The 16864-nt window shown below is 37.0% G+C and overlaps 1 protein-coding gene and 1 long non-coding RNA gene across 3 annotated transcripts in view; both read left to right on the top strand.

Annotated features, from left to right (window-relative positions):
• Nucleotides 1–16864, top strand: part of LOC133725324 (probable LRR receptor-like serine/threonine-protein kinase At2g28960) — a 90350-nt gene that overhangs the window by 36067 nt on the left and 37419 nt on the right. The gene's annotated exons all lie outside the window — the stretch shown is intronic.
• On the top strand, nucleotides 5094–11547 carry LOC133725323 (uncharacterized). The gene is made up of 9 exons (XR_009854356.1): nucleotides 5094–5724; nucleotides 6122–6173; nucleotides 6274–6358; nucleotides 6900–6962; nucleotides 7155–7203; nucleotides 10237–10308; nucleotides 10436–10565; nucleotides 10666–10731; nucleotides 11029–11547. It is a non-coding gene; the product is annotated as an uncharacterized LOC133725323 (long non-coding RNA).

The raw sequence follows: 16864 nt of genomic DNA, 5'->3' as shown, positions 1-16864 counted from the left end.
ACGAACCCCCATAGTTCAGCTTAATTTGGTCTGCCTTATGATGAAGAAAGGGGGGTAGACGAAGGGAGGTTGCAAGTCCTTGAGAAAAAGAGGAAAAACTCAAAAACAGGAACTTTTAGTGATTGCAGATTGTATTTGGTCCTTGTCATAGGATTGGAGACGAGCTTCAGTTCTAGTGCAAGCAAGCAGACTTGTAGGATTGCAGCGAGGTCGCGGAGTCACGATGGTCGCGGGATCGCGGGGGTAGTGGAATCGCTGAGTCGCGGGGTCGCGAGGTCGCGGGGTAGCGGAGTCACGAGGTCGCGAGGTGGAGGGGTCGCGGATTCGCGAGGTGGCGGGGTCGCGGATTCACTAGGTCGCGGGGTCGTGGAGTCGCTATGGCTCAGCAAATCTCGGCAGGGGCCAGTGTGGGGCTGTCGGCAAATATCGATAGGGGCAGGCACAAAGGTGCGCAAGTCTCGGCAGATGCGTGCAGGGCAGGAACAAGGCAGGGGCCGGTCTAATTTTTCCTCCGGCCGGTTCTGGTGGTCCCGCCGCCAGTTTTGGGCTCCTTGAGGCTAGGGCTTCGATATGTGGGGCGGTGGGTGCTAGGATTTAAAGGCTACAAAATTAGGGTTTCAGGGTTAGGGCTTCGTGGTGATAACGTGTTTAAGGAAAACTGAAATTGTGAGAGAATTGAGTCGTGCTTTCATTGATAATAGGGGTCATTACAAAACATAGATACAGAGTTGTACAAAGAAAGATAATCGTACAATTAATCGGATTTCTACGAATATCTCCGAAAATATCTCTAATTCCTACCCATATTACAACTAAGTCAAGTAACCTAGAGTTTGGGCCAGAGACATATTCTGGATTTACTTGAACAGAAAGAAATATATTAGGTGTGGAATGTACAGAAATTTATAAGAAATTATTCCTACTTTTTAATATTTTTGTCGTCGCATTAATTGTTTTCAAATAAATAAATTCTAGCCGTTCATTTGAATAAAGAAAGAAGCAATCAACTGTGGGGAGAGAATTCAGTGCACCGACGTGCACTTGCACCGACGTAAATAGATGGTTAGATTATATTAAATACATTATTAAGTTATTAATAAAAATATTAATTATAAATATCAAGAGTTAAGATCATCTTATAAGTGTTAGGTCATTTGCACCGTCAGTGCATAGAATAATTTCCAATCGAACTGTGCTGACTTATGTCACTTGGAATTCAAATTCCAAGGTCACCAACAGCCATGCAGCACGTGAATACATGGGTCAATTATGTGGGAACAATTCTTTTCCTTCAATTAAGTCGCTACGCGACAGAAAAATGATATGGCTGTTACCCACGATTGGGCTTGGGCCAACGTGGCAACCAGCTTCCTTGGGTCAAGTTTCGGGTCAAGAACTTGGCCTCGTAACTCGTTGTTGACCTGGGTCAGAAAATGTCACATAGATGTCAGTCACCAATTCACTGGTGGAATGCATTTTTCGGCCCATCATGGTCACCACCTCAATCAGCCTAGTTTTTTTTTTTTTTTTTTTGGATACGAAAAGACCTCAATCAGCCTAGTTGGAGGCGGGTCAAGAGACAACCGCTGAACATGCTCTAACAATTGGGAGAAATTTCCCAACCTTGACAAGGAGTCAAGGACCACCCAACTCAATTATTCTTGCACATGCTTGATGCAGTTTTTCCTGGTTGAACCTTGACTTGGCTGTAAGCTGTACCTAGCATTTCTGTCTTACTTATGACAATTAGCGACGATTCATGAGTTTTGAAGAAATCAAGATGCATGCATTTGTATGAAACTCATTTGGTTAGGACTTGGGTTCAATAAAAAAACTAACACTTTTTTCTCTATAAATCAATTTTAGATTTTGAAGAATCACGATGAAGTTGATATATGATTTGAGATATGGTATTGTTAAACACCTATTTTTTTTGGTTGCCTTCTTGGTTAGATGCAGCCATGCAGGGGTGCCTATATATAGCGGCATTGATTTAATTTGTGGCAATAATTATAATTTAGGTTTATGTGTTCTTTTATGGTTTTTGTTGTTTTAGATAATGTGAAATAACCGCATTAGAGTTTTAAGGTTGATTACTTGATTTTGGTGATGAGAGGTAATAATTGTTAGTGTGGTTTTTGTCCGCTTTAATAGGTCGTTATTGTTGTTCTATTATAGAAGTTAGTATCTTCTAGTAGTATTCGCTGAATCGGCTTTGATTTAAGATTTGTGGCTTCAATCCTATGTGTCATGCCATGTCACTTACATACATCATATATTAGCCAAATCATGCCATGTAATTTTTTAGTAAAAATATCATCTTATACTTTCAAAATCTAATGGCTCTAAATTATTTTTGCTTTCTTCTAAAAAAATATTCTTTTGATCTTTTTTTTTTCCTTTTCTTTTATAAGTATATATATTAATATCATAACTATGGGGAAGTCTAAGGTGTGTTGATGTTTGTCATACATCAACTTTTTAATAAATATATATTAAATTAAATTAGTTGGTGAAACCTGTTGTACAGGTCAATAGGTTATCTACTTATAATTTGACATGTGTACTTATAAAAAAAAAAATTTACCATACTAAGTACTCATTTATTTTTTTTATACGTAAATCGTTCAAAAACTTGTAATGAATATCGTAAATATAGTAATTACTTTGATTACAACTATAATTATCACTAAATACGTCCAATGTGGCGTTTGTTGTAAAATGTCTCATCAATAATATAATTTACAAAAGAAAGGACTCTAGTTACAAAAAGAACAACTGGATTACAAGAATAAGGACTTGAAAAGTTTTAGGTCTAATATGATTATTTACCATATAAACAAAACATTTGTTATAACATTGGTAAAGTGATCGTTTTTTTGTAAATGGAATCATATTTCAAGTAATTATCATAAAAACAACCATAATTACCACTTTATACCTCAATTGTTGTAATTTATAGTAAAATGCATTGTCAAACGAGTAATTTTCTCATGGATGATGAGATTTACATAAGAAAAGTATTAGTTACAAAATAGAGAACCTTAATACACAATTAAGGACTCGCGCCTCATTTACAATATATACATAAAGTTTTACCACTTTGACAGCAATTCATTGTCACATTAGTAAAATGGTTCTCAGACTTGCAATATAAAAAATTACCACAAATAAGAGCTTGATTACTACTTCTACAACAATTCGTTGTCTCATCGGTCAAATGGTTCTCAGACTTGTAATATTGAAGAATTACCACAAATACAACCCTGGTTACTACTTTGGACCTTAATTGCCATAAAATCTAGAAAATACATTGATAACTTCTAAATGACAGTAGTTACAAAATAGACAACTTTATTACTCTGTTGTCCAGGAACTTTAGATGCGCAGTCTCAATATTCAAAGAATTAGAAATAGAATTGCCAAGCCAATTATCCTTCCAAAACCACACCCTGCGACCATTTCCAATCACCCAATAAGCATTCTGTAAAATAATAGGCCACAAACGTTTGATACCTAACCACACAGATGATCTCTTGTAAGAAGTTAATAATGATAAATCCTCAGCCAGGAATCTGGAGTGAAGCAGAGAAGCTGAAGGGGAAGAATTGGTAGCTACATCCCAACCCCGCTTTAACAGAAGAGAACTGTTGAGAGTGAAAATATTCTTGAGGCCCAGACCACCCTTGTCTTTGGGAGTGCAAAAAATATGCCTAGCAATCAAAGCAGAACCATCCTTTAGAGGATCACCATTCCAAAAAAAAATTCCTTATCCAGCGTTGCACATTGGAAAGAAGAGATTTTGGCCAAGCATAAACTTGAAAACTATAGACTAGGAGACTTTGAATAACCGAATCAATTAACTGCAATCTCCCAGCTTGAGATAGCTGAAGACCCTTCCAAGAGCTTAACTTACAACGAAGCTTGTCAGCAATGGGAAGAAGATAGTCTGACTTTGGCATGCCTTTAAAAATTGGAACTCCAAGATATGTGAAAGGTAGAGTACCCACTTCAATTCCCAGAATTCTAGTGATCCTTTCCTGCCAATGATGAGCTGACCCCGCCAATAAAAAGTTGAGACTTGTCCTTGTTGACCGATTGGCCAGAATTTAGAGCATACTCCTCCATGAAGCGCATTAGAGCAATTAAACTGCTTTTCCTGCCTTGCAAAAAAACCATAACATCATCTGCAAAAAGAACATGAGTAGGAGGAATAACGCCCATCTGAGTTGCAATACTCTTTATTTTCCGTTGGTCTAATAACATTGTGATTCCCCTGCTTAAAACCTCTTCTGCCAAACAAAATAGCAAAGGAGAAAGTGGATCCCCTTGACGCACACCACGAGAGCATTTAAAATATCCACATATTTCACCATTTACATTGACAGAGAGATGAGCCGATCTGAGAATATTATTAATAAAATTAATGAAAACCTCACAGAAACCAAAAGCTCGGAGGACCCTGAGCAGGAAACCCCAATCAAGAGTGTCAAAAGCTTTTCGGATGTCAAACTTGATGGCCACATTTCCATACTTGCAGTCGGCGTCAAGGAGATTAATGCATTCGGACGTGCTGATAATTGGGTCAACAATTGATCTGCCATTAATAAACGCACTTTGATTATGAGAGATGATTCTAGAAGCAATCGTACCGAGTCTGTCAGCTAAGATCTTGGTAATAATCTTGAAAATAAAATTAGCGAGGGCAATAGGACGAAAATCATTAGGACTCAAAGATTCCTATTTTTTTGGGACAAGAATAAGCAAGTTGTTGTTAAACCTAGGCATGATGAAGCCACCTGAGAAGAAGCTCTGAACTGCACTGACAACATCATCTGAGATAAATGACCAGCAACGCACATAGAAAATTCCACCAAAACCATCTGGACCCGGAGAGCTAAAATCATCCATTGCTTGGACAGTAACCCAAATTTCCTCACGTGTGGGCATAGAGATAAGAGAGGAGTTCTCAACTTCTGTGACTAAGTTTGGAATAGCTCTCCCAACCAGACCCGTATCCAAGACTGAAGGATCACTTGTGAACGAGTCACTATGCCAAAATGTGCTTCAGACGACACACTTCAGACGACATAAGTTTTGTTTTATGTCGTCTGAGTTTTTCAGACGACATAACTTTTTTTTGTGTTGTCTGAATATAGACTAAAACCATACTCGTTCAATTTGAAAAAATGGTGAGCATTCAGACAACACATTTGTGTAGTTGTAAAAGATGATGATTTCCTATCTCAAATGCGGAGGGATATCCAAAATTTGATCAAGTACTTTTCCCTCTCAAATAGCCGAACTCTAGTTGACTAGAAAATGTTGTGACATTTAGACAACATTTAAATGTCGTCTGAGTGTGGAGCTTGTTTTAAAATTTTTGAAGTTATTTTGACTTGTGCTTTTTTACATAGATCCCTCGTAATTAAATCATTTTCTGTCCTTCTCACTCCAACACCAGCCCGCGCGCTCTCTCTTTCTCACTCAGCTCGACCTAGAACCCGCGAAACTGGAAAACTCAAACACCAGCCTCTCTCCTTCTCACTCAGCTCTCTCAGATCTCTCAGATCTCGATTCTCACTCTCTCCTCTCTCCTTCATCTTCTCACTCTCTCGATTCTTCTTGGTCTCTCCTTCTTCTTCTTAGCCTCTACTTCATCTTTCGCGACCGGATTAGTGGACCTCCCCAGCAACAACAGAGCTGTTTTTAATTCGGATATTGGTAAGCAATTTAGGGTTTCAATCGTTTTTTAGTTTAGGGTTTCGATTGGGTTTAATCCTAGATCGATTTTAGGGTTTTATCTGCAAATTTTAGGTTTGCTTATTATCCAAAATTTCGATTTTAGTTGATTTCGATTAGGTTTTTCTTCTATTTGGGGATGGGGTGATTGAAATGGATATAGCTATATTGGGGTTTTGTCTTGGGGGTTTCTCTTCGATTTAGTGCTGTGGTTTTCCTTCGGTTGAAATGGATTTATGTGTTGGTGTTTTATTTTCCATGTTGTTTGACAAGAACTCTTCCTTCTTTCAATTAAAACTCATTTGGGTTTTGGGGTTTTGAGTTTGGATAATAGTTCTTCTGTTGTATCATGTTTCTTCTATTTTGTTGGCCTTGATAGGGAAACTTGGTGCTACAAAAGGATTTGCTGGGAAGGATGTAGTGATTGTGGCGTGAGTAATTGATAATGTTTAATCTTTTGCAATCTATATCTGTTGATAATGTTTATACCTTCCCTGTGCTTAATATTGCCTTGAAAATCATGTTAAACAGGGCCTACCGAACTGCCATTTACAAAGCAAAGCGAGGCGGTTTTAAGGATACTTTAGCTGATGATTTACTGGCACCTGTTTTGAAGGTAAGATAAACGTACAGTTGAATTTTCATAGGAAAGAATGTCGAGTCTCGGGATTTGTATGTTTCATCTTAAGTCTATAGGGCTAATTTATCTGTGATGTACTTGTTATGTAGGCAGTTATAGAGAGAACAAATTTGAACCCAAGTGAAGTAGGGGATATACTATAGTTCTCACTCCTGGCTCACTTAGAGCAATTGAGTGCAGGATGCCAGCATTTTATGTTGGTGTTCCTAGTAAGTCTTTAATTGTACATGGTATTTAAAGGGGCACCTTATATTCAGTTTTATCTATAGTCAGAAGCTTATAGTCCATCTGTTTTATCCAGATATAGTTCCCATCAGAACCGTCAACATGCAATGTTGATCTAGCCTTTAGGCAGTTGCTGATGTAGCTGCATTCATAATGTAACAACCGAGAAAAAAAAGAAAAGAAAAAAAAAAGATTAAAAAGGGTTTTGTTTAAGGGCTTTTTGGTATTTGGCCACTAGGTAGGAGGGTTGTTGTTGTCGTGCTTTTCAGATTTCACCGTTGGGTTTTGATAGATATGGAGGATGAAGTTAGAGAATTGGGGGAAAGAAGAGGAACTTCAAGTTTGGATGCCCAAGGTAAATTTGTGCTCTAATTCCCTTAGTAAGGCTTCATTATGTATTTTTAGATGCGTTTGATTAATTCTAGGTTTGGATTTATGGAATTCCCATCATTTTAAGGTCTTTCAACGAAATCCAAATTTGGATATTCTAGTGATGAATTCTGGGAGATGACACTAAGTATTCATGGAATTCATATGATTGTCTTAGGCTGAGAAGGTTGTAGGGATTCAAGGGGGATGCTTGGCCTACATTACCTGTAAGTGATCTTTACCTTAACTGGTGTTTGTTTTTCTATTGCTAAACTTGGTTTACTGAATAGCTTCCTGATAGCTATATATATATATATATATATATATATATATATATATATATATATATATATATATATATATATATGAATGAAGCCATTACAATGTTTTGGTCTCACAGTGAGAGATATGGATTCCAGTAAATGGTATGATTACTGGAAGTGTTGATTTCTTGAGTCTTTGGTGAAAAGTTTAACAAGGATCAAGCATGTCGTTTCCTTTTCCTAATGCAATTTATGATTGTAATTACTATCATCTTGTTAAAGAACCACCAATTTGGTTGCTTTAGCTCTTTGAAGAAGGGTGTTTATTAGGATTCTAATGTGAGCTGGGACACATTCCAGGATTGTGTGTCTTTGTTATGTGAAACTACAGTTTTTTTTTGTAAAGAAGGTGTTGGTTTTGGGGAGATCTGCTATGAAGGTGATGTTGGTTAGTCTGGGCATCATGAAGGGATCAGTTTCTTCAATTTCTAGGAATGGCTCCTTTTTTGCCTTTCAAACAGATTGGAATGCGGAAGTTAGTTTCGTTGTTTTTGGTGCTTATTGTTTCTTTCTGCTAGGATTGTTGTACTTACTGGGTACTTTTTCTCACTGTATACTTGTCCACTTATCTATACTTATTCCTTTTTTGTCAATGACTTTCTCTGTAATTAAAAATAGATACAGATTGTGGTGCAACTTCTTTATTTGTCATTATATGAATGCACTGCACTAAACTAAATTGTTATCACACATGTATAATCATATATATACATCTGCCTTTTCTTAACTTTTATGCCTATTTATACATCTATATATATATATATATATATAACACTGCCTTTTCTTAACTTGTGGTTTAGAGAGTTGAGTATGTATTGTCATGATTTGCATTTATTTGTGTATACTGCACATACTAGACTAGGCAGTTAGCAAACAAGAGTAGACCTGGCTTAATTTTTCTTTTCAAGGTCCAGAGAAATAAAGGGACGTCTGAAGCCTATGGTAGTGCGGAGTTGGAAGAGTTGTGGGAAAGAGTTAAGATTTGAGATTCTCTTTGGGCCTCTATATTTGGGGAGTATGAAGATTACACTCTTTCATCTCTTGTTCTAGATTGGCAAGCATGTTTACTGTCAGTTGAGCATCTTATTCTGTTCCTCAAACTATCTTTCTTTTCTTATGTGGACTTCTTGTCCGCTTCTTTGTATTATGGTATTTGTTTTGTCAATAAAAAGCTGTTTCCTTTCAAATAAAAGAAAAAAAAAAGGTCCAGGTCTAGAGAAAATGTAGAAACAAAAATAAAATGTATGAGACTAAAATGTCTAATATTCATTGCCGCGTTGCATGTGCCTATGTATGTGTGTGCGCGCGCGTAAGATTGCTATCTGGAAGGCTGGTAATATGCCTATCCAGTATCGCAGGTAGGTAGCCAAAGCAACAGTTCCTTCATTAGCTCATAGCTTAGCTTAGCTTTCACTGCTAATGGTTTTAATTTTACTTTACTGTTTCATATTCAGTTATTCGCATAAGGACAGTCATCAGGTGTGATGTAGTAGTTGTAGTCATCTCGTTTTCAAGCATGTTGTAGATGCACATTAAATGACTAAGACTGAAGGATTGACTGACAATGTACTTTGATAAAGGTCCACTTTGTTGATCGCACCAAAGTGGTTTCTTTCTATTGTTTTAGCTTGCACTCATGACCTAGTTACATTACAAGTATTTTTAGAGTTAGGTGCGGTTATACTACGACCAAACTTAGTTTTATATTGTTGCATGAGCTGCAACAGTTTTTGCAGTTCTGCGGGAACATGGCACTGTTATTATGGCATTCCTTGAAGTGCTTGAAGATTTATGTTGCATAGATATGTTAGAGAAACAAAACAGTGTTTGACAAGTGAGAAGATAGGAGAATAAAAAAAAAATATCTCCTTTTCAATTAGAGTGCTATTTGCTTATTGTGGAAGACATTGAGATGATTTGTCTTGCACAGATTTTATTTTGCAGTTTTGTTTTGAAGGCAGAAAAAGAATAGTTGAGTTCTTGTTCAATGTGTGTACTTGTTAGTGTTTTACTTTCATCCATTTTCCTGGACTTGGTGAAATCAATGGTTGAAAATTATAGAGATCCCTAGTCAAAACGGGTTTCCATACTATCTTATTCCCTCTTAAACTACTTTTGACTTGGCTAATAAGATAAAATCGTGAGTAGTAGTTGAGTAGGAAAAGTGTGACATATTTACTAACAGACTTCTTGGTACTAGGCAATATAAGTTTTCTGAGATAAAACTTGCTTTTGGCTAACATTCTGAGAACTTAGGGATGTGAGAAGAATGGTAAGACCAATGTTCGTTACTTGCTGCATATTAGAGTATGCACCCTATCGTGATCCCTTCAAAAAAGTCTCCAGAACAGTCCCAAAGTCCCTAATACATAAGTATCCTGGAATTCAAGCAAGCAGTTCTTATTCAATCCTGTTAGTTATATATTGTATCTTAGTTATTTAATATAATTCTATAAATCCCTGAGTCCGTGAACCCTTCAACTATGAATCCCAAAATTCAAGCAACCAGCTCTTGAATTCATGGACTTTGGAATTTGAAATGCCTTTGCAAAAAGCTAGTATCATGATCCATTAAAGAGTCAACATGTCTTTGGCTTACCTTTGTTTCCCTGAATATTTTAATGTTTCTTAGGAGCACACAAAAATTGTAAAGGATAAAAGTGTTTCTGATATTCATTGTTGCATGTGCGTGTGTGTGTACGCGCGCCATGTGTAAAAGAGACACAGACTGAGAGGGAGAAAGCGAGCAATGCATTGCATATATTTTGAATCTCTGAACAGTCATCCCATGATTACATTTCGGTAGTTGATTATTTGTTTGCATATAGTTCAGTAGTTTCTAAACTGTTTTTGTCTCTTCTTTACATGACTGGATTGCCCATATGTTACATGAGTTACTTCTTATATATATTAATACTTTTCCCATTAAACCTGTAGGTTGAAGATCTTGCTGACTTTTCCTTCCAGACAACGCCTATGTATATAGATGTGGATGATGGGAGAACTAAGGTAGGAATCCAACTGGTCTTTTGGATTCCACACTAAATATTAAGTCCACTTCATACTCATATAGACCTATTTATTCTTGTATTTTAGCCGTAATCTTTATAACCTGCCAAGATTGTGTGCATTACAGGCCACGAATATAGGACTGCAACAGGACTATTGTCTTGTGCCAAGTGCCAAGAGATTTTATTCTCCTATATTCTTTCCTGACGAGGAATCTATCAAAGAAAGTGATGGTCTTCTTCTCTTCTTGCAACTCAGTAAAATTCCACTCTGTTCAGCTCTTACTTGTTTTATTTTCCTCCTAAATGTACTCTTTCAAGTACTAATTGAGGCATGTATTTCTGTCTTCATGATTAGGTTTCTTGGAAACAATAAGTTGAATGGCACTCTCTCTGAATCGAAAAGCTCATCTCTTCTCAATGTGTAAGTACTTCAGCATGTTTTCCTTAAACATCATCATAATTCATTACACTTGGAGTTTTCTGATTTTTCTGATAAGTATGTTCTGTATTTGATGAACTCATCTGAGTCATCTCTTTGTTGATAAATATAATGTACTTACTTCGGCTTTATCTGAACTGTACAATATCAGCTTCAAATTAATATGATGCAAAATCATATATCAGAGTATTGATAGGTTTGACCAATGCCTGAATTTTGATAATGGTCATGGTATTATTATATTTAATTATATTTACGTAGCTTGTATCTTTTCTGCAGATGAGTTAAATGCCTCACTAAGCTGCACATGAGTTAAATGCAGACGAGTAGACCACCTACCAGATTTGCAGCAAAGGTTTTTGTTCTTTTTTCTGCAATATCTTGTTCCTCATTGAGAATGAAGACTAGTTGCTCTTGTAATATGCAGCATAAGTCTATATGGGGGTCAAGAAAGATTTGTGTCTCTGCAATGGGTCAGCAGGTTTGTGTCTCTGCAAGCTCACTGGCCATTCCGTTTTCTATGACCACTTCTATGATTTGGGTGATTCCGTTCATGATCAGATTGTGAAACTAGTACAGCAGTACAGCAGTATAGCTAGCTAGTTCCTTTATTAACTTGTGTCTAGTAGAAATTTTTCATTCATTAAGCATTTAGACTTGTCTTCAGATCCAGATTAGTATATATGAGTTATTTTGAACTGAAGTTCATGATTAAGTTTGTGTACATGAGATACTAGTGGATTAATGGAAATTGCAATGAATGATTTTGAATGTGGATTTTATGGTTTCATACTTTCATTAATGGGCAATTTTAATTTCCAGAATGCATGCATACCAATTGTACAGGGGACTACTAAAATGTGTCATCACAAACTGCAAGCTACAACAAAAGCACACCAAAATGTGTGGTTGCAGCTGCACAGTGTATAACAACAACAAATAAGTGTGATTGGACATGATTACAGACAATATAAAACACGTACTATTAGTGGTCCTTGTTATATTCAGACTACAAAAATTTGTCGTCTAAATAATCTCAAACGACAGTAAATTGTCGTCGTAATGAGATTGACATAACAGAAATCTATTGTCTAAACCATTTCCCAACATCACATATGTATAATTGAAAAATCTTTCACACAACACTTAAATGTCATACAAATCAACTATAGAACGACATTTAATTGTCCTCTGATACACTTTACGACCACATATAATTGTCGTGTAAAGTAAATTAGCACAACCTTTAAGTGTTGTTGTATGAGAGAAGACACTACATATGAGTCTTCATATTTCTTATTTAAGGGCATTCAGACCACACAAATAAGTCTTGCAATATGCTTCACAGAATAGTATTTCAAAAAATATGTCATTGTTTTGTTTATCAGACAATACAAAACCGTTGTTTGAATGCTTTTAAAGAAACAGATCACAATGTTCCCAAAATGCAAAACTCATCAGACGACACATTTTTTATGTCGTCTGAATTTTCAGACGACAGAACTCTTCTGTCGTTCGATACGCCCAAGACACGACATCGTACTAGACGACACATTTTTGTTCGTTCAGACGACAGAACAGTTCTGTCGTCTGAAGGCCTTTTTGACATAGTGAGTCCTCAAAGTGCTTGACAATGTATGAAGCAATAGAAGCCTGATCCTGAGCGATCTCCTCATCAACTTCCAAAGAAGTTATGGTCTTATTGATCCTCCGCACCTTGACCATGTTATGAAGGAAACCTGTGTTTCGGTCACCATCTTGTAACCATCTCAATCTTTCTTTATCTTTGAGCAAAGTGGCTTGCATGGCGAGGTCGGACAGATAAGTGACTTGAGCCTCCCTCTCCAAAACAACCTTGCTCTCTGAAAGCCCCTCCGACGAAATCTCAGCTTGAATATAGTCTAATGCTAATTTGGATGCAACAACTCTTGCGTTGAAATCTCCCACATTAACCTTGCTCCAGGTTCTTAACATACTCCTCAAAGCACGGAGCTTAGATGCCAAAACAAATTGAGGGCAACCAATGAAGTGTAAAGAGCTCCAAAAAGCACTAACCGCAGTCATAAAATCTGGATGTTGTAGCCAAAACTTGTGAAATCTAAAAGGAGCTTTAAAAGAGGCCCCCAAACGGGAACAATTAATCAAGATGGGACAATGATCGGAGGAAGCCTTGGAGAGAGTTAGACACTCCAAAATAGACCAAGAGTTTAACCACGCCAAGTTACCTAGGGTCCTATCCAACCGAACCTCTGTATGACCATTAGACTAAGTATAAGCCAGACCTCTTGTGGGAATGTCCAATAAATCACAAGAAGTACACATATTCTGAAAATCCCGGCATGAGGCTGCATTTGGAGGACCATCCTCACGCTTCTCATGAGCCCCAAGATGCAATTGAAATCTCAGAGAATGAGCCAAGGACCCTGAACATGGGAGAGGTTTATCTGTTCCAATTCGTGCCAAAGTTGACGCCTACCAGAAGCACTAGTCTTTGCGTAAACTGCAGTTATGACACATTGCAAGCCATCAAGATCACATCCAACTGTTATGTGTTGATCAGAGGACGTGATAAACCGTGGCCTGAGAGCTTCAATACACAAGAACCATAGATTGGGGGCTAAAAGACCCCTGTCATTAATAGAGACTAAACGGAGACCAAGAGATCTCCAAAAAGAGAACGGAATGGCACTAAATAAAGTGAAGGGCTCAGAAATACAAACAATCAAAGGGCGATGCGCTCGAGCCATAGCCGCCAATGCCCGTTGGGTGTCGGCATTCGCTATGCCCCGAGTATTCCAATATGAAACTTTCATTAAAAAAGCTTGTGTTTAGCTCCCTTCTGGAGGAGAGCACGCTTATTTGGGGCATGACTATTTGATCTACCTCTTAACTTTCCCTTTTCTGGTCTCGAAATTTATTGATTGAAGGTGCTCATTGGCAAATTGGGAATGGAAATAATGTTCTCATGTTGCGGGATTCTTGGATTCCTAATACTATTACTCATAAACCACAGCTGTTGGGACCGGTGCAAGATAATTTGACCAAGGTGAGTGAGTTGATTATTCCTCCTAATTCTTGGGATGATGATAGGAGCATTTTAATGTTGTATTTTAATAGTTAATTCCTCATATTTTGCTTAGTTAATTCCTTAACGAATCGATTTTTAACTCAATTTCTATTTTTTAGGTACATTGGAGTAGATGATGATGAAATAAGTGTTAGGTCCATAAAATGATGAAGAAAAATGGAAATGCACTAAAAATGTCAACTTTACACATTTTCCTACTCCGGCTAGGAGAAACCAAGCCAAGCAAGGAAGAAGGAGCGACCACCTGACCAAATGAACTTCAAATGAGCTGAAACCTTCCAGATCCATTATAGACATCCTAAGAAACATTTCTTATGAAGAGTACAAGAGCCAAATAGAAGTGGAAGGTCTTCAAATAGTCAGCCCAATTTTCTACAGAAGCAAAACTGGAAAACTGGACCTGTAAGGAGTCCAGCAGCCATTCCGGCCCAAAGGCATGGAAATAAATTCTGAAAATTTGACAGCATGATTTACACTCATGGTGGATCATTTCATATGAAGAAGTCACGGGAAAAATCTGAAGTCTTGGTAGAGAATTAATTGAAGGAAAAATGAGCAAAAAGTGACTCAAACCTAACAAATTCCATTAAGTGTTTAAGTATTCAAACCTAACAAATTCCATTAATGTTTAAATGCTCAAACCTAACCCATCATCATTTGTTTAAGGCCAAATAGTTTTGCTTGGTAGCCTATAAATAGAGCCTATAACAAAGAAGAAAAACACATTCCTTCATCCATTCCATCTTCTTTGTCTCTCCATTTCCTTTCCATCTCCTCTCCATTCTCTAGTTCTTAGTTTCATTTCTTTTCATTCTCTAGTCTTCTAGTTCTGCATTTTCAAGCAAAGAGGAGAAGAAGAAGAAGCCATGAAGCCTCCTAGCCGTCATCATCCACCTTGTGCCGTGATAGTGAAGTCTTGCTTTCAAGATTCAAGATGACCGTCTCAAGCTCTTCATCATCCACTCCCTTCACGGTGTAATTCTATCTTTTTCCTTGTAACTTCTTTTGGTTTTCTTTGTTTGGATTTGTAGAACTATGAATTTTAGTTAACAAATAATGTTTAGGGCAAAGTTTAAGCCTATTCTTATGTTTGAATAAAAATTGCGATTTCTTTATGTTGATTTTTATGTTGCTTATGTGAGATTGCTTAATTGATTTTGGATTATAGAAAACTTTTATATGTATGTGTTCTTTGATGGCCAACTTAGGATATATGCATGTAATTGGTGCTAGATTTAAGTAGTAAAGGCTTTGGACAAAAGTCGAAATCAATTAAGGAGGATTGCAAATAGATGGACTTTTTCATACTAGGTTGTGCACTTTGGTTGACATCCTTTCTTTGTTCTTTATGCATTGAATGTGTTCTTGATTAGCTAGCTTTCTAGACTATGATTGCATGTTCAATAGGATTGATTTAGGTGCTTTCACTTAGATTAATTATTCAAGGAAAGTAAAATATGGGAAATCGTTTGCTTACTAACGTTTCACATGGTCAACTTATTTCTCATGACATAAATAATCAACTATAGAAATTGTAATTGGATTTCATTCATATGATTGTGGTTTTGATCTTTGTTTTTTACGTTCCATTCTTGTATAGGTGTTTTTGTATTTTCTTTATTTTATTAATTTTAATTCCAATTCTATAATCCTAAAACCCCCTTATTTGTGTTCACTTGTATATATTTCTATTCTTTATATTATTTTTGTAAATATTATAATTTGTATTTATTTTAATTATTTATTTATTTTTGCAATTACAGGTGTACCCTCAATCCCCGGCTAGAACGATCCCTACTTATTCTATACTAACAACTACATTTTGCAGGGTTAAATTGCGCGCTTGCTTTTAGCGTATCAGATGAGTATAAAATTCGTTCCACTTTTATACACTCAGATGCAGAAGCTATTCTAGCAATTCCTTTGAGTGCTAGAAGTCCCGAGGATAGATTGACTTGGCATTTGGGGAAACAAGGTATGTTTACTGTCAAATCTGCATATCGTCATGCTTTCTCTAAAACTGCATCTACTCTTTCTCCTTCTGTTGTGAGTAATCAAAGAGTGTGGAAGATCATTTGGCATGCCAAAATCCCTAGCACGGCAAAGGTTAATGCTTGGAGGATTTGTCATAATATTCTGCCTACTCTAGACAGATTGGCATCAAAGAATGTTATTTTAGAATCTCAGCGTTGTGTTTTTTGCAATGAGGTGGAGACAATTATTCATCTTACCAGAGATTGTGCTTTCACTAGAGAAGTGTTGTCTACCAATTTGCAAATTGCTGGCAGTTGTTTTGGGGGGGATTCTGATCAGATGGATGCTCTTAATTGGTTGAATTTGTGTGTTGGGAAGTTATCAAAAACAGACTTTGATCAACTGTTGCATTTTATTTGGGGAATTTGGAAAGAAAGGAATGATAGGGTATGGGAAAACAAAATCACTTTAGCTCGTGATATAGCTCTCATGTCTTCTGTCAGACTGAGTAACTTTATTTTTCACAATACAAAATTACATGGTTCTCAGGGAACTAGAAAAATTTTGAAGTGCCAGTGCCCTCCTGTGGGTTGGTTGAAGGTGAATTTTGATGGAGCTTTTAGTCCGAGCTCTGGCAAAGCAGCAATTGGTTTCTTAGTCCGTGACTCTCAAGGGACTTTTTTGGGAGCAGTGGTGAAGGTAGTTACTCGAGTTCAGTCTGTTGAACATGTCGAGCTCTTGGCTTGTAAGGAAGCATTTGGTTATGTGATGGAACATGGTCTATGTCCAGTAATTTTGGAGACTGATTGTTTGGTTTTGAAGCAACAAGTGTGTCAGGAGGAGCTGCAAAATTATTCTATTCTTGGAAGGTTATATGAGGACCTCAGACAAGATTTGAAAGAGGTGAACCAAGTTAGAATTATTCATGCTAGAAGAGAGGCAAACATGGCTGCGCACAAATTGGCGGCTCATGCTGCAGATTTTGATCAAGCTTTCTTTTGGTCTAATATTCCTTCCTTCATTCAAGATGTAATAGAATATGAGAAATGTATT

The sequence above is a fragment of the Rosa rugosa genome, chromosome 1 (genome assembly GCF_958449725.1).
Source record: "Rosa rugosa chromosome 1, drRosRugo1.1, whole genome shotgun sequence".
NCBI classification, from domain to species: Eukaryota; Viridiplantae; Streptophyta; class Magnoliopsida; order Rosales; family Rosaceae; genus Rosa; species Rosa rugosa.
The sequence above is the reverse complement of the archived record's forward strand: the minus strand, read 5'-3'. Positions and strand labels throughout refer to the sequence as shown.